Source organism: Aquarana catesbeiana, linkage group LG04 (assembly GCF_042186555.1).
Source record: "Aquarana catesbeiana isolate 2022-GZ linkage group LG04, ASM4218655v1, whole genome shotgun sequence".
NCBI lineage: Eukaryota > Metazoa > Chordata > Amphibia > Anura > Ranidae > Aquarana > Aquarana catesbeiana.
Genome location: NC_133327.1, coordinates 459,125,693 through 459,148,733, shown reverse-complemented (window position 1 = coordinate 459,148,733; position 23,041 = coordinate 459,125,693). Strand labels below are relative to the sequence as shown.

At 42.1% G+C, this 23,041-nt stretch overlaps 1 protein-coding gene across 1 annotated transcript in view; it reads left to right on the top strand.

The window, feature by feature from the left end:
- PGBD5 (piggyBac transposable element derived 5) overlaps nucleotides 1-23,041 on the top strand; it is a 313,503-nt gene that overhangs the window by 64,118 nt on the left and 226,344 nt on the right. The gene's annotated exons all lie outside the window — the stretch shown is intronic.

The following is a 23,041-nucleotide window of genomic DNA, read 5'->3' as shown; positions in this document are numbered from 1 at the left end:
GGCTTGGAGATAATATTTCCCTGAATTTTTTTAGGTACTCCATCATAAAGCCGTCTGGCCCTGGACTTTTCCCAGTTGATGACTCTTTTAATACCTTGTTTATCTCCTCTGTTGTAATTGGGCTCTCAAGTGTTAGTGCAGCTTCCTCTGATAACACGTGCACGTTATCTTTTTGAACATGATCTTTAATTTTTTCTTTGTTACGGGCCTCCTGTTGTCCTTGTCCCCCCTCCTGCCTGACCGAATATAAATGCTTATAAAAATCTTGGAACATATCGCAATATCTTTTGTATTGTGTACCATTTCACCTCTTTTATTTTGTATTTTCTCCATAAAGTTTATTGATCTTTTTTTCCTCGGCAACCTTGCTAAAGTCTTACTGTTTTTATTCCCCCATAGGTATCTATCTTTTGCTACCCTGCTGAAGGTTCTCCTCATTTCAAACTTTAAGAGGTCTTTTAACTCATCTCTTTTCAATACTAATTTATGCTGCAACTCCCTGTCATGTCTTTTACATAGTTACATAGTAGGTGAGGTTGAAAAAAGACACAAGTCCATCAAGTCCAACCTATGTGTGTGATTATGTGTCAGTCTTTTATTGTAGTTTTTTTGGCCTTGTTCTAATTTTAAATATTTCCTCAATTAATTCCTCCCTCTTCTTACTCCTCTCCTTCTTTTTCCTTGCTCCCATTGATATTAAGATCCCCCTAATATCGGCTTTATGGGCTTCCCACAAGGTGTTCTCTGTGATCTCACCTGTATCATTAAAAAAGAAAAATTGTTCTAACTCCCTTTTCAATGTTTCATCCCCTTGTTTATCTAAGAGATCTTTATTGAACTTCCATGAGTATGATTGCTTCTGTACTTCCGGGATTTTAATTTTCATAGTCACAGGGGCGTGATCCGATAATGATGTTATTTCTATATTTGTAGATATCACCAAATCCAACATCCTGTGTTCAATCAACCAATAATCGATCCTCGTGTATGTCCCATGCACAGGGGAATAGAATGTGAAATCACGTGACTTAGGGTGTTTTATTCTCCAAGCATCTACCAGGTGAAGTTGATGTAGATGGTGCTTTATCTCTTTTAATTGAATATTCCTTATACCCTGTGCATGGGACGTACTACCCTGTTCAGGGTCCATACAAAAGTTCAAATCGCCAGCAATTATCACCCTTCCTTCTTTAAACTCCCATAATTTTCTCAAAATTTCACCTAGGAATATTGTTGGGTCTCTATTTGGGCAATATATATTTACCAGGGTGGACTCCATTCCCCATAACCTCCTCTTAAGAAAGAGGAACCTTAATCTGTCCTCCAGAAACGGACCCTTCTATCTATCCCAATAGCTACCCCCTTTGATTTATTTGACATCGAGTCACCATAGTACCACACTGGGTACCGTGGGGAGTACAATTTTACTTTTGTTTCATGTAACAGGTGGGTCTCCTGAAGAAAGACAACTCCTGCCCCATAGTGCTCAATCTCTTTCAGAATTTTGTGTCTCTTAGCAGGCGTGTTCAGCCCTCTGACATTATACGTCAAAAAATGTATTGTTATATTGGGTTAAAGAGAGCCCCCTGTTTTCCTGTAGATTGACTTGGAACCCATATTTGAAGCCATACTCTGCAAGGTCTAGGTTGTAACCCCCCCCACCATCCTAATTACTCCCCACCCACCCCTCCAGCTCCCCTCCCCCCCTCCCTCCGGACACCTTTCGGCCTCCATGCCGCAGTCTGGGACCCATTCTGATCCCATCCTGCGTTCCTGGCTTGTTAGGGTGTAGCTCCAGCCACAGCCTCCCATGTCCAATCCCCCCCTGCCACTCCGAGGGGAAGGAGAGGCCGGAGCAGGTACCGGAGCAGGTCCCAATCTCCCCGTGAACCTCAGGCACCCCCCGCTTCTTCTGAACTTATTTTAAATTTAAGGACCTTCCTCCCCTCCCCCCCAACCCCCCGTCCCCTCGGTCTCATTAAGTTCCTTGGTTTCCTTTTGAACTATTTATCGTTCTTTTATGATCTCTGCCACTGTTCTTCTTCTCCTGTCGATCTTCTTTTTTCTTGCCAACTAGGAATATTTGGGATTGGAATATCTAATTTTTTACAAAAATCTTGTAGGTCTTCCATGAACTTTAGTCTCACTGTCCTTCCTTCTTTGTGGACTATTAATGCTGCTGGGAACCCCCAGCTATATTTGATGTTAGACTCTCGCAGCTGTTCCAATAGATGTCTTAATTGTCGTCTTCGTGCCAAAGTTCCTGTCGATAAGTCAGTAAACACTTGTAAGTCCACCTTCTCATACTGCAATGGGGGCATTCCTCTGAGTATAAAAAAAAAATATTTTTTTCATTTTTTTTTCTCTAAATCTTCCCCGTTCTGTTCAGGTAATGCTCTAACTCTCAGGTTTTGACGTCTGTTTTGATTTTCTTGGTCTTCCAATTTATATAGAATATCCTGATGGTCTGTTTGCAGTTTTCTCACCTGTGTTTTTTATTCTGATATTTCTTGGGCTTGTTTTCCTGTTCTTTCCTCTGCTTCTTCTACTCTCCTGAGTAAGTGGCCCATATCTGTCCTTAGGTTAGCAATCTCATTTTTAATCGAGTTTTCCAGTTTTGCAAACATTTCCATTTTCATTGGCATTTGAGATGTATTCCTTAGTTCTTCATTTTTACTTACTTCAGGTTCCCCTTCCATTCCAGTATCCTCTCTGGATCTTTCCCCCTGGACCTCCTTCTGCTTCACCGACTCTTTCTTCTTCTCTTTAATCCCTTGTTGCTTTTTTTTCCACTCCAGGGCTTTTAGGGCTCACCTCTTTTTTTGTTAAATATTTCTGTATCGTACTTGAATTTAAACTCTCTTTTGGGGTTTTAGGTTCCGTCGCTCTTTGAGACCGGCCTCTCATATTTCACTTATATTTACTTTATTTCTCCCCAAAATGTTCTCCTCAAAATGAGACCCCCTTATAGGGGTGTAGCTTTACAAAGTATTTATGCAGGGGATATATTCTCTAAAGCACAGTCCTTATCCCTCCTCCTCCCAGCTTTTCGGCTATCGAAGAAGAAAAAACAGAGGTTTGCGTCTACTATGCGACCACCTGCGTCTCCATGCGATCGCAAGGTCAGTTTTCCAAATGGAGATCAAGGGAAAACAGTAGCGGTATATCTAGATGGCAGGTATTTTTGGCTCTTAACTATAGCCTCTGGAGTATAATTATATCATATCATATACTCCCGTTTGAGCAAGGTGCCAGGGAGAAACAGGAAATGAAAAGAGAACAATGAAATTCCCCTGCTTAGTCTTCTCTTTAAAAATGCTTCAAAGAAAATAATTCATTGTGTGGCACTCAGCCTAGTATCAGATTCCTTCCTTATATATTTATTAAAGTGCATGTATTTTGTGGCCCTTGGACTAAGACACTATCCACAATTAACAGTTAAAAAGTCATTTACCTGAGGGGGGAATGATTCAACGTTGCGCCAGACAGTCTCTTACCGCCAACCCTCCGGGAGGACTCTCACTCCTACACCGGATGTACCTGGTTCCAAATGTGTGGTTCCAGTCATGTCCTGCTCCGCTCGATCATCGCTTCCCCCTGCTTCTCAGGTATCTGCCAGTATGTTACTGTCTCCCATCCAGTCTTTGTGCTGTGCTGAGGACTTCCAGGGTCAGTAGGGGGGGAGGAGGGGTATCAGGCACAAGCTCACTCCGGTTTGGCCGGGCTCAGGATGCAGGCCTCCACTCCACTCTCTTGCACCACTCCTCCCACCAGCCCGCTCCGGTCCGTTGCATCTGCTCTCTGGGTAACAGGGGCTTTCATCCACCGAAGCTCAGCGGCACCCCATCACGCTTAGCACCGGCTGGTTCAATCAGAGCCTCCTCCATGCACCCTCACAGGTGCCGCCGTCAGGCCCCTCCCCTAACACGTGCGGGTCACGTCAACATGCCCCACGTCCCCCAAACGAGTTCTTGATTCATGAGAACGGATTTTTGTTGTTGGAAAATTTGAGATCCAAATCTCAAATTTTGTTTGTCGGATATTCCTACACACGGTCAGAATTTCCGACAACAAGCTCGCTCCCATTGAACATTTGTTGTCGGAAAAAACAATAGTGTGTAGGTGGCATTAGAATAACAGGAAGATTGAGTCAATCAAGATATAATATCCCACCCAAAAGTCTTTAGCTGGTTAGTGGGCATGAAGGAGGAGGGAGAGAGTAGACTTTAATTTATCAGGAGTGTATATGCCCACACGTGTATCTCTATGGTCACATGGACTGCTCAAATGTGATGGGGGGGGGGGATGCTCAGGGTAGTAATAAACTGAAAACTGAGCATGTGCACTAGCTCAGTTCATTCCTTAGAGTGTTATTATGTGCTGCAGGTCACATTTGGTATAAGAAGCACAACATGTCTTTAAAAAGATAAACATTAATAAAATACTCTAGATTGTAAGCTCTAATGAGCAGGGCCCTCTGATTCCTCCTGTATTGATTTGTATTGTAAGTGTACTGTCTGCCGTCATGTTGTAAAGTGCTGCGCAAACTGTTGGCGCGATATAAATCCTGTTTATTAATAATAATAATAATAATGAAATAATGCACCACAACACAGATTTACAAAGAGAGGATCTATGAATTACAGTATGTGTATGAAAGCTGTAGGTTTCCTCATTCTGCTTGTTAAAGGAAAAGCTTGGGGTTGTTAAGAAAATAAACACACAGTACATACTTACCTCTATGCTGCAGTATTTCTGTGATCCTGCAGCTGTCCCATGTAAGCTCTATCACTGAGAGCTGAATGATCACCTGGCCACTGATCGCTTAGTTCTCAGTCTGCTTAGAGCAGTGACTGTCAATCACCGCTCTCTACTCTGCCCCTCCAAAGCTCACTGGAGCGCCGTGCTGGAGAGGGGGTGGGAGCAGCTGGCTTTGGCGCTCAGCCTTGCGCTGAGAGCCAGAGCTAACAGTCAGATGTATATGGTCTGGTTCCTTCCAGAGCCTGGAGCCACTCAGTGACATCAGCTGACAGTGGACTTTAGCTAATTCTGCATTATGGAAGAGCAAAATTAAGTGCACTCCTGTGACCTAGAAGAGAAATATGGCCAAAAAAGCTTTGGCCATACTTCTTTTTTTAAGGGTTTGTCCATTCAAAATTCATGCTTCAGTTTTTGGTAGATTATAACTGTCTCAGGGCTAATAATGAGTGCTCTGTGTTTACGCTTTTGACACCGTCATTATGAGGTGTTTCCACTCTTCCTTTTGGATTTTATATTTATTTTATATTATTTAGAATAAATCTGGAACTATGGAATGAATATCTTTCTGTTGGAGTACCTTTTTTCGGTTTTCGGACAAATATTGGCTGTGCGAACAGACAAACTTGGCTGCAACAAAAGTCCGATGGAGCAAAGTCTGATCGTTTGTACACAAAACCATCAGTCTTTAGTCCAAAGTACAAACACGCATGCTCGGAAGCAAGGACCAGCCGGAAGCGGTGGATCTTGTAAAACTAGCGTTCGTAATGGAGATAGCACATTCGTGATGTGCCAAATTATGAAATTTCTAAATGCAGCACACATTCTCTTCTTCTTTCTAATGGCTTAATAATAAAGCTGCTTTGCTGGTGATACTGACGGAGTACTAACAAAAATATTTACAAAGGATTTGTGTTCTCTAGTGATATCAATAAATGTGTTTTTCTTTTTTTTTTGGCAAGTTAGCACAGCCCCATTATCTCATAGTGATTTGAAGCTCAAAGCTCCAACTTGATTTGTATCCCTTGTTCCTAATTTTAGAAATGTACCTGCCTTCTCCCAAACTGTCATTAGAAGTTAAACACATAATTTCTATTTTTAGTGAAATGTTATATTTTTAGAATAGTAAGCACAAGAATGCCATATCAAAAGCAAGAGGAAGGCAGCAATGGATCAACTGGTGGAATTGGTGAAGCCTCTGTACCCCAGGGCAGACATACATTTTGTGAAGAGCTAAATTGGGAACCTGAAGAGTGCATACAATAGGGGGCACAAGAAGGTCATGGACTCCAAGAGATTGTGAGCAGCAGCAGATGACACATATGTCTCCAGGCTGTGGTACTACAACAGGCTGTGTTTTTTGGCAGACGAGACCAAACCACGCACATCGCTCTCCACACTTTACACATTAGCTAAGGCCATTTTGTTTATTGTGTATTCACAACATAAATACAATCAATAAATTTGTATACATATTCTCTGTCATCCAAATTCGAAATTATAAACCAAAAGAGCAAATAATACACAGAAAAATAAAAAAGTATAACCTAGAAAATCATACTCAAATAAAAACTACAACATTCTAAATTAGTAGCCCCTAAACTCCCCAGACCACTGGCCTTGTTGTGGATCCTGGGGCTGATTTGGCCACTGACCACCATGCTGCTGAGGTGGGTGGGCTTGCTGGGGTGGGTAGGTTTGCTGAGGTGGGTAGGTTTGCTGGGGTGGGTATTTTTGCTGGGGTGGGTAGGCTTGTTGTGGTGGAGGTGGAGGTGTGTGGTCCAAATGACACACATGTGATTTTGTGGTTGGCTCTGGTTTAGTGGCCTTGCGGAGCTTATTAGCTGTAAAACAACCAAACCCTTCAGCACTATTGGGTGCTGTGGTGATGACAGATGTAGCCCTAGTTAGGAAGTCAGCTGTGGCCTCATCCAGGTGGTGGCTCTTCCTGGCCCTTTTGTTGGGAGGGCGCAGGGGAGGGATTCTGCACTTAGTTGTCTGGCTGCTGGGCCCGGCCTCTTCTTGGCTCAAAAGTTCCTGTGTGTGAAAAACCAACATCATTTTAATTTTTGATCATCAATCACAAACACTTTTCAGCTCATGACTTTTTAATTTGGAATGTGTCCAAATAGTAAAGACTATCATTCTGACTCCAGCATTTCTCATTCTTGTCCTAATCCTTTTTGGCCACTACTGTGTATTGATATGGAACTCACTTTTTTAACACAACAAATTCTTATCCATACTAACATCTAATTAACATCATTGTATTTTTTTCATCCAAGCTTTTAAACAATGCTATACCTGGGTCAAGCTGAGCTCCTCCTCATCTTCATCCTGTGTAGGATCAGGCTCAGTATCGGTGGCCTCAGCTGATGTGGAGGGTAGTGTGGAGAGAGATCTGCGTGGTATAGTTTGATCAGACAAAAATTGGAGGCTGTTGAAATACCACAGCTTGGGTACATAGACATCTTCATCTGCTGCTCCTGATTTTTTGGATTCTTCGATCTTCTTTCATTCCCTGTTATACATGCTTCTGAGGCCCCCAATTTTGGTCTTTATCAAACTGTAGGTTGCTCTGGGGTGCACAGTCTTCGCAAATTCCACCAGTTCTTCAATTGCTGCCATCCTCTTGGTTTTATTGCAATAATCTTTATGTTTGACTTGCCACAGACAGGTGTATTTTTCTATAAATTGGCTAAGGAATTCATGTGAATTCAAACCTGACTTTATCATTTTGGTGACAAGTATCAGATGGCTGCAAAATAGAACACAAGACAAACCATAATGGGTAAGCAGTAGGAATGGGCTGTCTGTTCGGATCAAACATAATTTTGACTTGAACATTGGCTGTTCGCCTGTTCGCCGAATAGCAAACAGTTTGGGGTGTTCTTGGCAAATTCGAAAGCCGCGGAACACCCTTTAAAAGTCTGAGAGAATTCTAAAGTGATAATTTTCAAGGTTAATATGCAAGTTATTGTCCTAAAAAGTGTTTGGGGACCTGGGTCCTGCCCCAGGGGACATGTATCAATGCCAAAGATCGTTTTAAAAACGGCTGTTTATTCGGGAGCAGTGATTTTAATAATGCTTAAGTGAATCAATAAAAGTGAAATGTTCCTTTAAATTTCGTACCTGGGGGGGTGTCTATAGTATGCCTGTAAAGTTGCGCATTTTTCCTGTGTTTACAACAGTCTGAGAGCAAAATTACATTTCTAAAGGAAAAGAAAGTCATTTCAAAGTACTAGCCGTAGCGACAGAATTTCGAAACGTACCTTTTTTCTTTTCGTGGCTACTTTCGTCTTGCGTTCGTCTTGCGCCTATTCGGAACGTCACTACGTCCATTACATCGCACACTTGTTCTGGATTGATATACACTGCGCATACGTGAAACCTTCGCTCTCCAAGCGTCATAACGCTGGGCCGTGACCAGATTACATCTTTTGCAATGCACCTTTGATATTTGACGTTAGGGTCCCATTGACTCTAATGGGGTTCGTTACTTAGGTCAGTTTTCATCGGATATTCCCATCGTGTGTGGGCCTACATATGGAATGCGTGTTAGCTTGATATAGACTGCGCATACGTGAAACTCCGCCCGCGTCGCCCGCCCCTGACGTTCTTTTTTGAGAATATTCCCCGCCCCTTCTCTCTTCAGTGCGCAGTAGGAGCAAAATGGCGGAGACACAGGTGTTTGCAAATTGGTTATCTAGTGAGGAGGAAAGCCTGGAGCCACAAACAAATCCAGGTGGAAGATGAGATTTAAGGCCACCAACATGGCCTTTGATGAAATGGTGGAGATGGTGGAGATCTTGCGCAGGGAGGACTATGATGGGAAACATGGTTCGTACACCCATCCCAATTTGCGAAAGGACAAAATCATGACTACAGTTGTGAAGACTCTGGAGCACAAGTTTGGGGTACAACGGTCCAAAGACCAATTAAGGAAGCGCTGGTCCGATATTAAACTGAGGGAGCCGGATCAGTATCGCAAAATAAAGAAGCAGATTCAAAAAAGTAAGTACTTGTCGTGTGTTCCTATTATGATTATTAACTTGCATGCTGTTCCATGTGCTTTTCTTTACTGTTGTAGAGGGCATAATCGTTCTAGGAAACATCGATCGTTTACCAATAAATACGATTTATTTAGCTGATACAGGGTTATGACTACATTTTGGTCATGCAATTTTGTCTTATTGAAAGAAGTTTAAGGCATTGCTGTCTAGATGTCTTTGAAATTTGAATGAATTGCAAACTTGATTCAGTGGAATCTAAGGAGGACACTCAGCAGCTGTTTACACATCTGGACTCAGGAGCACTATTGTGGGACAACAGAGAACATTTTTTTAGGGTAACCCACACAGGTGCTCCAGTGGATACTTGGGGTGTCTCCATGTGTGAAACTTGGCCAAAAAAGGTAAGTATTGCAGTTTGGTTAAAAGGGAATTTTTATCATGTCTTCAACTTGGATCTCTTCCCAAACAGACAATTGTAATGTACACCACTTTGAAGCAATGTTTCATATTACTATGTCTGGACTCAAATATCTGTGTGCTAAGTATACCTTTTGTTTCATTCTCTTAGGGGAGAAAAGACTCAGACAACAGGATCCCAGGGACCCCCGACCTCGCCAGCCTGAATGGGAAGTAAGCCCAAGCCCCCTTGAGGATGTGGAGGAAGGAGAGGTGGAGGAAGTGCCCCCAGAGGATGTGGAGGAAGGAGAGGTGGAGGAAGTGGGCGACATGGGCACCCCACCAGGTGAGTGTCTGACACCCCAGCTTCTGGTAATAATCTATGTTTGCCCATATTTTTTTTAAATACATGTTTTTTCAACAATTTTAGGTGATGTGCTGGTTGTGGAAGAGGAAGCGGTGGCGGAACTTCCTATTAGTAGGGCCAGCGCCCAAACCCTCATCCGACAAATTAGGAAGTGGAATGGGGAAATAGACGCGATGAGAAATCACCTTAACATTATGCAATAGGACATGAAGAACATGATGGATGTTTTAGGGAGAATATAATCCCTTCAGTCTCCAGTTTTTAGACTTTGAACTTTGTAAGTTCTAGAGTTGTGTATGTTATGTTTTAAAACATGCCTATTTCTAATAAAAAATAAAAAAATAAAAAATGTATATATGTGAGGGTAAAAACAAAAAAAATTTAAATTTTCTAAACGCACATGTGAATGTGCACAGAGTAAAAATTTTGAAATACAACAATGTTTGACTTCTTATTTCAATGCTCAATACCAGTATATTTGTTAAGTTGGTGTAGTTACATTGACAGTGTACTCTAAAATGTGTGTAGCCGAGCCACAGCACAACATAATAGTTAGCTCAAGGCGAGATTGTCACCTCATGTTGCACATCAGGTTGTTCTGCACTAGTGGCAAAAATGACTAAGATCAAGCCTATTTGCAAACCTAGTAAACACAGACAACAGTAGTTCAAATGAAATAGTATTTTATGAATAAGTCAAATATTTACTCATTATCAAGTACATTTTGCTGCCAAGGCACAGCCCCTCTACCCACAAAGTAGTCCATATACTGTTCCCGGACAAGACGGGCATTCTGGGAGGTAAAACCAGCACGCAAATTTTCCAGCGCTGGCATCACAGCCTCTTCAGCTGGTCGGGAAAAAGAAAGCTCATCTGTTTGCCCTGAGGCAATGTATCTGGTAGCATTCCTCCTTAAAAAATGATGTAGGATGCAGCATCACAACACCGCATGGTTGATTTTATACTCTGCCAAAGGCATTTTCCACAACCCTTCTGGTACGAGAGAGCCAATAATTAAAAATGCATTGTTTTGGGGTGAGGTTCCTCATTGGAAAGGGCTTTAGAATATGTTCCCCCAAAGAAAAGGCCTCATCAGTATAAAATTCAGTAAAATCTGGCACTACTGGACTGATCCGAGTAATCTACTGTATGATGGCTTATGTCGAGGGGTCGGTGAGGGGGAGGGGGGGAGGTTGGGGACGAGGAGATTGATCTATAACATATTAAGATGATGGGAGTTGAACAAAGCAAAACCAATTGGAAATCAATGTGAGGTGGGAGTATGCTATAGGCCCCTAACCTGAGGGAGGAAGTGGAGACGGATCTCCTATTACAAATTGGATTAGCAGCAAGGATGGGAAGTGTTATCATAATGGGGGATTTTAATTATCCAGACATAGACTGGGCGGAGGGAACCGCGCATTCATTTAAGGCTCGCCACTTCCTTACCCTTCCCGCCGACTGTACGCAGATATGCGTACTCGGCTTTCCGGGGTTATACCGGGATGATGCCCGCAGCTGCAGGCATCATCCCGGTACCGTTGTTTACAGCGGGTGATCGGCTACCCGTGTATAACAACCGATGCGGCTAAAAGCCGCTCGGTTGTTATACCGGAGGAGCGGGAGGGGACATCCCCCCTCCCGCCGCCTCCCGCCGCTGTTACCATTCCAGCCTTCTCGTAAACGCGGAAGCGACGTCATGACGTCACTTCCCGTTTACTCGGCTGCCAATGGCGCCGAATTTAAAAAAGTACACAGTATTCAGAATCGCCGTTTTCGGCGATCTGAATACTTTGAAGTGTAAAGGAGGGATGGGGGGTCTTTTAGACCCTCGATCCCTCCATAAAGAGTACCTGTCACCACCTATTACTGTCACAAGGGATGTTTACATTCCTTGTGACAGCAATAAAAGTAAAAAAAAAAAAAATTTTTTTTAAAACACGATTTATAAAGTAAAAAAATAAATAAAATAAATAAAAAAAATAAATTTTTTTTAAAGTGCCCCTGTCCCCGCGTGCTCGCGCAGCGAAGAAAACGCATACGGAAGTCGCGCCCGCATATGTAAACGGTGTTCAAACCACACATGTGAGGTATCGCCGCGATCGTCAGAGCGAGAGCAATAATTCTAGCCCTAGACCTCCTCTGTAACTCAAACCTGGTAACCGTAAAAAAATTTTAAAGCGTCGCCTATGGAAATTCATAGGTACCGTAGTTTGTCGCCATTCCACGAGTGCGTGCAATTATAAAGGGTGACATGTTTGGTATCTATTTACTCGGCGTAACATCATCTTTCACATTATACAAAAAAATTAGGGTAACTTTACTGTTTGGATTTTTTAAAATTCATGAAAGTGTCCCTTTTCCAAAAATTTGCGTTTAAAACACCGCTGCACAAATACCGTGTGATAAAAATTATTGCAACAATCGCCATTTTATTCTCTAGATTCTCTGCTAAAAAAATATATATAATGTTTGGGAACTCTAAGTAATTTTCTAGCAAAAAATACGGATTTTAACTTGTAAACACCAAATTTCAAAAATAGGCTTAGTCATGAAAGGGTTAATGTCTTGCAGGACAATTTTATGGGTCAGATGGTAGACGCACCAACTAGAAATAAAACATTACTGGATCTACTGATTACCAACAATATGGACCTGATCACGGATGTGGAAATACGGGGCAATTTAGGTAACAGTGATCACAGGTCAATTAGTTTCAGTATAAATCACACAAATAGGAAACGTAAAGGGAATACAAAGACAATGAATTTCAAAAGAGCCAACTTCCCTAAACTACAAACCTTGCTAAAAGGCATAAATTGGGATAAAATATTAGGAACAAAGAATACGGAGGAGAGATGGGTTTGCTTTAAGAGCATATTAAATAAGGGCATTAGCCAATGTATCCCATTGGGTAATAAATTTAAAAGAGCGAACAAAAATCCTGGATGGCTTAACTCCAATGTAAAAATGCATATAAAAGCAAAGGAGAAGGCCTTCAAAAAATAAAAGGTTGAGGGATCATCCTCAGCATTCAGACCATATTGGCCCCATAAAGAATGAGGAAGGACATCTGGTTACAAAGGATGGGGAGATGGCGAAGGTATTGAATTTATTCTTCTCCTCAGTCTTCACGAGTGAATCGGGGGGCTTCAGTAACCAAAACTGCAGTGTTTATTCTCGTGACACAACACAGGAAGCACCTCCATGGTTAACAGAGGACAGAATTAAAATTAGACTTGAGAAACTTAACATTAATAAATCACCGGGACCAGATGGCTTGCATCCGAGGGTACTTAGGGAACTCAGTCAAGTGATTGCCAGATCGTTGTTCCTAATTTTTACAGATAGTCTACTGACTGGAATGGTACCAGCTGATTGAAGAAAAGCCAATGTAGCACCAATATTTAAAAAGGGCCCAAAATACATCCCTGGGAATTACAGACCAGTTAGCCTAACATCAATAGTATGTAAACTCTTGGAGGGGATGATAAGGGACTATATACAAGATTTTAGTAATAAGAACGGTATCATTAGCAGTAATCAGCATGGATTCATGAAGAATCGTTCTTGCCAAACCAATCTATTAACCTTCTATGAGGAGATGAGTTGCCATCTAGATAAAGGAAGGCCCGTAGACGTGGTGTATCTGGATTTTGCAAAAGCATTTGACACAGTTCCCCATAAACGTTTACTGTACAAAATAAGGTCCGTTGGCATGGACCATAGGGTGAGTACATGATTGAAAACTGGCTACAAGGGTGAGTTCAGAGGGTGATGATAAATGGGGAGTACTCAGAATGGTCAAGGGTGCGTAGTGGGGTTCCCCAGGGTTCTGTGCTGGGACCAATCCTATTTAATTTGTTCATAAACGACCTGGAGGATGGGATAAACAGTTCAATCTCTGTATTTGCAGACGATACTAAGCTAAGCAGGGCAATAACTTCTCCGCAGGATGTGGAAACCTTGCAAAAAGACCTGAACAAATTAATGGGGTGGGCGACTACATGGCAAATAAGGTTCAATGTAGAAAAATGTAAAATAATGCATTTGGGTGGCAAAAATATGAATGCAATGTATACACTGGGGGGAGAACCTCTGGGGGAATCTAGGATGGAAAAGGACCTGGGGGTCCTAGTAGATGATAGGCTCAGCAATGGCATGCAATGCCAAGCTGCTGCTAACAAAGCAAACAGAATATTGGCATGCATTAAAATGGGGATCAACGCCAGAGATAAAACGATAATTCTCCCACTCTACAAGGCTCTGGTCCGGCCGCACCTGGAGTATGCTGTCCAGTTCTGGGCACCAGTCTTCAGGAAGGATGTACTGGAAATGGAGCGAGTACAAAGAAGGGCAACAAAGCTAATAAAGGGTCTGGAGGATCTTAGGTATGAGGAAAGGTTGCGAGCACTGAACTTATTCTCTCTGGAGAAGAGACACTTGAGAGGGGATATGATTTCAATTTATAAATACTGTACTGGTGACCCCACAATAGGGATAAAACTTTTTCGCAGAAGAGAGTTTAATAAGACTCATGGCCACTCATTACAATTAGAAGAAAAGAGGTTTAACCTTCAACTACGTAGAGGGTTCTTTACTGTAAGAGCGGCAAGGATGTGGAATTCCCTTCCACAGGCGGTGGTCTCAGCAGGGAGCATTGATAGCTTCAAGAAACTATTAGATAATCACCTGAATGACCGCAACATACAGGGATATACAATGTAATACTGACACATAATCACACACATAGGTTGGACTTGATGGACTCGTGTCTTTTTTCAACCTCACCTACCTACTATGTAGGTATATGTTTATTGTTGGTGTGTGTGGCGAGTTTTATATGAGTTTTTAATGCTTTTTATATTTGTTTATGTTTTTCTTTGTGAATATATGTATATTATGAAATGAAACAATGGTGATTTCCTTAAGTTGTTTATTTGTATAAAAAATATTTTTCTCTCATCTGTATTGAACAAGCATTAAAATAATAAAAAAAGATTTGATAATAAAGAAAAGGCCTCATCTGCCACAGACACAAAATTTAGCCCCTCAATATTGTCGTGAGCATGTGGCAAATGTAAGGTCCCTTTCTGTAGCCGATCGTAGAATTCGGTATACATCATGACACCTCCATCAGAATGGCGGCCATTTATACCAACATCCACGTACAGGAACTCGTAGTTTGCTGACACAACAACAAGCAGAACTATGCTGCAAAACCCTTTATAATTAAAAAAATATGATCCTGAGTTGGGTGGTGGGACTATCCTCACATGCTTGCCATCAATGGCACCCCCAACATTTGGGGAAATTCCACAAATTGGCAAACTGTGTCTCCACATCCTGCCATTGCTGGGTGTTTGAAGGAAACTGTGGAGTCAAACAAAGAAAAAAATATTAATATTTGAGCACATAAAATTGCAACCATATTTGACACAAACATTGTTGTGCAACATAATATTATAACATTTAAATGTGTATTTACAAAAAAAGGGTAAGTTATAATTATATGCTCCCTCACCCCCTCTGGTGGCACATTCTAAAAATGTTAGGGGGGGAGATGAATGGGGTAGATGTTTTGGACAGGTAAACCTCTACACTTCCATGAGAGCTAAATGCATTAAAAATGAAGGTTAATTTAGTCAGCCCCTCCTTTACAAGATTGGGAGGCCAGTGGACAGGTAAGAAGTGGCATAATCCAAAAATAAAAATACACACTGTCCAAATCTATACACATTTTGACATACATCGGACAAAATGAGAATGTTAATTACGATTATTCGTTATGATGAAGTTAAAAACCCAGGAAGTCAGCAGAGCACAGGGATGGTGGTAGCCACTCATTATGAGCACAGCACATGGATAGTGGTAGCCACTCATAATGATAAATCAGAATGATAAATTCATCATAATGAAATAAGATTAAGTTACTAGGCTAGGTGGATATGGGCCCAGGGTAGCATGCTGGGGAGGTTAGTGAAGGAAAATATGCATGTAGGCCACAAAAAAGGTTACAGCATTCATGAGGACAAAGAGGACATTCATTCGCACAGCATATTACAAAAATGGGAAGAATGGAATACTAAAAATATAAAATACATTAGAAAACATGAAGGTGATATTAAAGCAAAAAACTTACACGAATATAGTTCTTCTGCAGGACTTGGATGATGGCACTACATGTCTCGGGAATAATGACTCCTAGAGCCTGGGGAGAGATACCAGTAGTAAACTTTATATCCTGGAGACGTCTCCCTGTCGCCAAGTAACGCAGGGTGGCTATGAGCCTTTGCTCTGCTGGAATAGCAGCCCTCATGCAGGTGTCCTGCTTCATAATATAGGGGGACAGCAAGGACAATAGTTGCTGAAAGCAGGAGTCTGTCATACGGAGATAATTACGAAAATCATTTGGATTATTCTCCTGCAGCTCACACAGCAAGGGCATATGACAAAATTGGTCACGATTAAGTAACCAAGTTTTGGCCCAAACACTTCTCATCCTACTACTCCGATTATTTCTGGACCGGGCTAGAGTCACAGCAAGAACTCCAAGCCCATAAATAGCACGCTCTCTTGTCGGATTGCGCAACATGGCTGGTTGACCAACGAACAGTCAGAAACTAACAGGAAAACCGTGAATCAGCACTGACCAAACGCCTACTAACACGAGATTAGCAGAAGGAGCCCATAGGGTGACGCCGGAGAATTGAACTTCCTCTTTTGAAGTGTCATCAGTACGTTGTAACGTCACTATGTTCGTGTTTGTTGCCAAAAAAGTCCTGCCGTGTGTATGCTTAATAAGTTGAAGGCCAACACCCTTTGTACAAAAATCCACGGGAAAGTTTGTACAAAGTCTGATCGTGTGTATGAGGCTTTGGAATGCCTCCAGTATGGATGAAAAAGCACAGGAGGCACCTTTGGACAGCAGCATGGTCTGTCTCGGTAAGGGGAGTGTTAAGGCCCATACACACGATCTGACTTTTTGACAACAAACATGCAAATTACCTGTTTTAAGGCAACATTCGACTGTGTGTACGCTCCATCGGACAAACTTTTTCGGTTTTCATTGGACAAATGTTGGCTGTGCAAACAGACAAACTTTCCGGCAACAAACGTCCTGTGGTGCAAAATCCTTTCATGTGTACACAAGTCCATAGGACTTTAGTCTAAAGTACAAACACGCATGCTCAGAACCAATGCAAAAGATCAGACAACAATACAGAAGTTGACCAAAGGTTGGCAGTAAAGAGCTGAAAAACCACGTGATTTGGTGAAAGTTGGCTGAAAAAGTCCTGTCGTGTGTATGCATACCAAGTTCACAACCAACGCCCTTTGGACAGAAATCCACGGAAAAGTTTGTTTGAAGTCCGATTGTGTGTATGAGGCTTTAGATATACTTGAAAATTTAAACACTCTAACAAATTGAAGCCAAACTCCAGCTCACATTTTATTATCAGTTACATCAAACAGTTTATTTCCTTTTGGGATGACGATTTTACATGAATAAATAAAAGCAGATCATTGTAAGCGCATCTGTCAGCTGTAAATGGTTTGTCTCAACCCTCTAAATGCTACATTTGCAGGAGAACTTGTTCTGTTGAAAACAAAAGACTATATAAAAGACTGTATAAATGCCAATGGTCCCAAAAATGTGTCAAAATTGTCCGATGTGTCCGCCATAATGTCGCAGTCACGATAAAAATCGCAGATCACCACCATTACTAGTAAAAAAATAATAATAAAAATGCTATAAATCTATCCCCTATTTTGTAGAGGCTATAACTTTTGCGCAAACCAATCAATATACGCTTATTGCGATTTTTTTTTTTTTTTACCAAAAATATGTTGAAGAATACATATCAGGCTAAACTGAGAAAAAATTTGCTTTTTTTAAACAAAATGGGGATATTTATTACAGCAAAAAGTACAAAATATTGTTTTTTTTTTCAAAATTGTCGCTCTTTTTTTGTTTAAAGCGCAAAAAATAAAAACCGCAGAGGTAATCAAATACCACCAAAAGAAAGCTCTATTTGTGGGAAAAAAAGGATGTCAATTTTGTTTGGGTGCAACGTCGCACAACTGCGCAATTGTCAGTTAAAGCGACGCAGTGCCGAATAGCAAAAAATGGCCCGGTCATTCTGCAGCCAAATCTTCCAGAGCTGAAGTGGTTAAACACCACTGGGTTTTTGGTTTTTTTTGCGATATAAACAAAAAAAGGCTGAAATTTTTTTTTTGTAAAAAAAAAACCAAACAATATTTACTACTTTACTTTTACATATCCAATATAAAAAAAAATCATCAAATTTCTTCAAAAATTTTGTCCAAAATGTATTCTGCTACATGTCTTTGATAAAAAAAATAATGAGTGTATATTGATTGGTTTGCGTTTATAGTGCCTACAAACAAATTTTGTTTATCATACTACTAATGGTGGTGATCAGTGACTTATAATGGGACTGCGATGTGTCACTGTACTAATGACGGGTACATCGCTTTGCCTGTGTGGGCCACTCGTCTGCAGTACATTAGGACTGGTTGGGGATTCCACCACCATCTTCACCTCAGTTGTGTTTTGAAAGACAACGTTGTCTTTTTAACCACTTCGCGCCCGCGCTATACCCGAAAGACGGCTGCAGCGAGGACGCTAACTGCCGGGTGGCCGTCCCTGGACTTCCTGCTGTTTACTTCTGCGATGCGCGCTCCCGCGGGCGCGCATCCAGGAAGTTCTGTGCTGGCCGTGTCCCTTGGACACAGCCAGTCACAGATCACCGTAAATGGCCAATCACAGCGGCCTTTTACAGTGCGATCGGTGGTCCCAATGAGAGATGATCTCATATGTAAGCATATGAGATCATCTCTCATTGCCGCTCTTCCTCCTCACACAGAGACAACGTGTGAGGAGGGAGAGCGAACCGCTGCAGCCTGAGTGTCAGAAAAAAAAAGAAAAACGGAAAAAAAAAGTGAGCACAGTACCTGTCAGTGCCATCTGTCCCCACTGTCATCTGTCCCCACTGCCATCTGTCCCCACTGTCATCTGTCCCCACTGCCATCTGTCCCCACTGTCATCTGTCCCCACTGTCATCTGTCATCAGTGCCATCTGTCATCAGTGCCACATATTAGTGCCATCTGTCATCAGTGCCACATATTAGTGCCATCTGTCATCAGTGCCATCTGTCATCAGTGCCACATATTAGTGCCATCTGTCATCAGTGCCATCTGTCATCAGTGCCACATATTAGTGCCATCTGTCATCAGTGCCATCTGTCATCAGTGCCACATATTAGTGCCATCTGTCATCAGTGCCACCTGTCAGTGTCATGTGCCATCTGTTATCAGTGTCACGTGTCACCAGTGCCACGTATCAGTGTCATCTTTTATCAGTGTCATGTGTCATCAGTGCCATCTGTCATCAGTGTCACGTGTCATCAGTGCCACGTATTAGTGTATCTGTCATCAGTGCCATGTATTAGTGCTATCTGTCATCAGTGCCATGTATTAGTGCCATCTGTCATCAGTGCCACATATAAATGCCATCTGTCATCAGTGTCACGTGTCATCAGTGCCACATATTAGTGCCATCTGTCAGTGCCACGTATTAGTGCCATCTGTCATCAGTGCCACTGATAATAAAATAAAAAAATCTTCATTTTGCAAAGAATTGTGGGAAAAAATGACAACATCAAAAACCTCACCATGCATCTTACTAATACCTTGGAATGTCTACTTTCCAAAAATGGGTCATTTGGGGGGTATTCGTACTTTCCTGGCTTGTTCGGGTCGCAAGAAATGAGATAGGCCACCAGTGCATCAGGTGTGATCAATTTTTTATGATTTGCACCATAGCTTGTAGACTTTCTAACTTTCACACGGACCAAATAATATCCACTAATTTGGGTTATTTTTACCAAAGATATGTAGCAGTATAAATTGTGGCCAAAATTTATGAAGAAAAATTAATAATTTGCAAAATTTTATCACAGAATCTAAGAAAAATGCGTTTTTTTTCCCAAAATTTTCGGTCTTTTGTCATTTATAGCGCAAAAAATAAAAAACCCAGAGGTGATCAAATACCACCAAAAGAAAGCTCTATTTGTATGAAAAAAAGGACAAAAAATTCATTTGGGTACAGTATTACATGACTGAGTAATTGTCATTCAAAATGAAGAGAGCGCTGAAAGCTGAAAATTGGTCTGGGCAGGAGGGGGGTTTAAGTGCCCAGTAGGCAAGTGGTTAACCTCTTCAGATCTGCGCTATTACCAAATGACGGCAACAGCGCGGACCTACATTGCCAGGACTATGTCTATTGACTTCGTCCCGTGCACGAGCAGCCCGCTCGCCCCCTGCGGGACGCGCGCGGCGCGCTCGGTGATGAGACTCGCCTGATCACAGATCAGAGTAAGGGGTCGGTCCCGACCCCTTACCACATGATCAGCTGTCAGCCAATGACAGCTGATCATGTGATGTAAACAGAGCCGGTAATCGGCTATTTTTTCTCCTCGCGCTGACAGCGTGAGGAGGAAAAAAAAGCCAATCACCGGGGGCCGTGGGAGGGACATCAGTCCCGATCACGGTGATCATCTGTGCCCCCTGCCAGTGACACAGCTATAGGCAGTAGTGCCGCCTACCAGTGCCCACCGGCGTCACCCATCAGTGCCCACAGTGCCATCCATCAGTGCCCACAGTGCCTCCCATCAGTGCCCACAGTGCCACCCATCAGCGCCCACAGTGCCACCCATCAGCGCCCACATCAGTGCCACAACAACAGTGCTGCACATCAGTGCCACCTACCAGTGCCCATCAGTGTCACCTACCAGTGCCCATCAGTGCCGCCCATCACTGCCCCCCATCAATGCCGCCCATCACTGCCCCCCATCAGTGGTACCTATCAGTGCCCATCAGTGCCACCTATCCGTGCCACCCATCAGTGCCACCCATCAGCGCCCATCAGTGCCGTCTTATCTGTGCCCATCAGTACCGCCTTATCTGTCCCCATCAGTGCTACCTTAACTGTGCCTATCAGTGCCGCCTTAACTGTGCCTATCAGTGTCACCTTAACTGTGCCTATCCGTGCCCATCAGTGCAGCCTATCAGTGCCCACCAGTGCCGCCTCATCAGCGCATATCAATGAAGGAGAAAAATTACCTGTTTGCAAAATTTTATAACAAACTATGAAACATGATTTTTTTTTTCAAAATTTCAGTCTTTTTTTATTTGTTTAGCAAAAAATAAAAATCCCAGCTGTGATTAAATATCACCAAAAGAAAGCTCTATTTGTGGGAAAAAATGATAAAAATTTCATTTGGGCACAGTGCTGTATGATCGCGCAATTCTCATTCAAAGTGCGACAGCGCTGAAAGCTGAAAATTGGTCTGGGCAGGAGGGGGGTTTAAGTGCCCAGTAAGCAAGTGGTTAAACACAACTGAGGTGAAGGTGGTGGTGGAATTTTTTACCTAGTCTTTTGTATTATATCAATTTTTGAATAAAGATCCTGTGAATAAGCTGCACAGTCCTCTTGTAACCTCCTTTCAGGGGCCTCTATCCCCAAGCAGTCCTTATGCCTTTTATGAGTTACCTGGATCGCACCTCTATACAGTATCTCACAAAAGCGAGTACACCCCTCACATTTTTGTAAATATTTTAGTATATCTTTTCATATGACAACACTGAAGAAATGACACTTTGCTACAAGTAGTGAGTGTACAGCTTAAATATATAATATAACAGTGTAAATTTGCTGTCCCCTCAAAATAAGTCAACACACAGCCATTATTGTCTAAACCACTGGCAACAAAAGTGAGTACACCCCTAAATGAAAATGTCCAAATTGGGTCCAATTAGCCATATTCCCTCCCCGGTGTCATGTGACTCATTAGGGTTACAAGGTCTCACATGTGAATGGGGAGCAGGTGTGTTAAATTTGGTGTTATCGCTCTCACTCTCTCTTACTGGTCACTGGAAGTTCAACATAGCACCTCATGGCAAAGGCACCTCTGGGGATCTGAAAAAAAGAATTGTTGCTCTACATAAAGATGGCCTAGGCTATAAGAAGATTGACAAGACCCTGAAACTGAGATGCAGCATGGTGGCCAAGACCATACAGCGGTTTAACAGGTCAGGTCTACAGTCAAGCATGGTGGGGAGAGTGTCATGGTCTGGGGCTGCATGAGTGCTGGGGAACACTGGGGAGCTACAGTTCATTATGGGAACCATGAATGCTTACATGTACTGTGACATACTGAAGCAGAACATGACCCCTCCCTTCGGGGACTAGGCCACAGGGCAGTATTCCAGATAACGACCCCAAACATACCTCCAAGATGACCACTGCCTTGCCAAAGAAGCTAACGAAGAAGTAAAGGTGATGGATTGGCCAAGCATGTCTCCAGACCTAAACCCTATTTAGCATCTGTGGGGCATCCTCAAATGGAAGGTGGAGGTTTCTAACATCCACCAGCTCTGTGATGTCGTTATGGAGGAGTAGAAGAGGACAACCTGTAAAGCTCTGGTGAACTCCATGCCCAAGAGGGTTAAGGCAGTGCTGTAAAATAATGGTGGCCACACAAAATATTAAAACTTTGGGCCCAATTTGGACATTTTCACTTAGGGGTGTACTCACTTTTGTTGCCAGTGGTTTAGATATAAGTGGCTGTGTGTTGAGTTATTTTGAGGGGAAAGCAAATTTACACTGTTATACAAGCTGTACACTCACTACTTTACATTGTAGCAAAGTGTCATTTCTTCAGTGTTGTCACATGAAAAGATATAATAAAATATTTCCAAAAATGTGAGTGGTGTACTCACTTTTGTGAGATACTGTAGGTGAGTCAGCAATCACATGGGATGCTGTTTTTGCTGAGCTTACTTAGCTTTACAGTCTGTAGACTCTAGTGAGTTATTGGCACACAATTTTTGTGTTTTTCTTTTGCTCGCAGTACATTGTGGGCGGCAGTCCACAAGTGGTTAAATGACTCTTGAGAAAACATTTGGAAAAAAAGTAAGTATTAAAAAAATCATGTAACCAAAGGGAAGTCAGAGCACTGGGGGTGAGAATAAGGAGTAAACTGGGCTTTAACACTAATTTTTTTTAGAAACATGCTTTAATGTTTTAAATTATATTCACAATTTGCCTGCTGGATTTAGAATACCCAGGACTATATGTGAATCGTGCACTAAAATGCAAAAGTACATATCTAAAGGCCCATGTCAACTGAACTAAACACATGGGCTTTATTCAATGTGCAAATGCAGTTTGCTTTGGACATTAGATTAAGCTCTTCTCAGACCATTTAAAGTTCATTGATAAGTGCATTTGGCCTGCAGCTAATCTTCTCATGACCTGCATTTTACCTGCTTCAACCTACTTTTGCATTCTAATAGACTTGTATTTGGCGAGGAGCACTTCTAATGTAAACAAAAGCCGATCGACACAAACCCTGACTCCTGGAGAAGGGCTTATTGAGAACTTATTTGAGAACTTTGAGATATTTTGAAGAATATTCTATG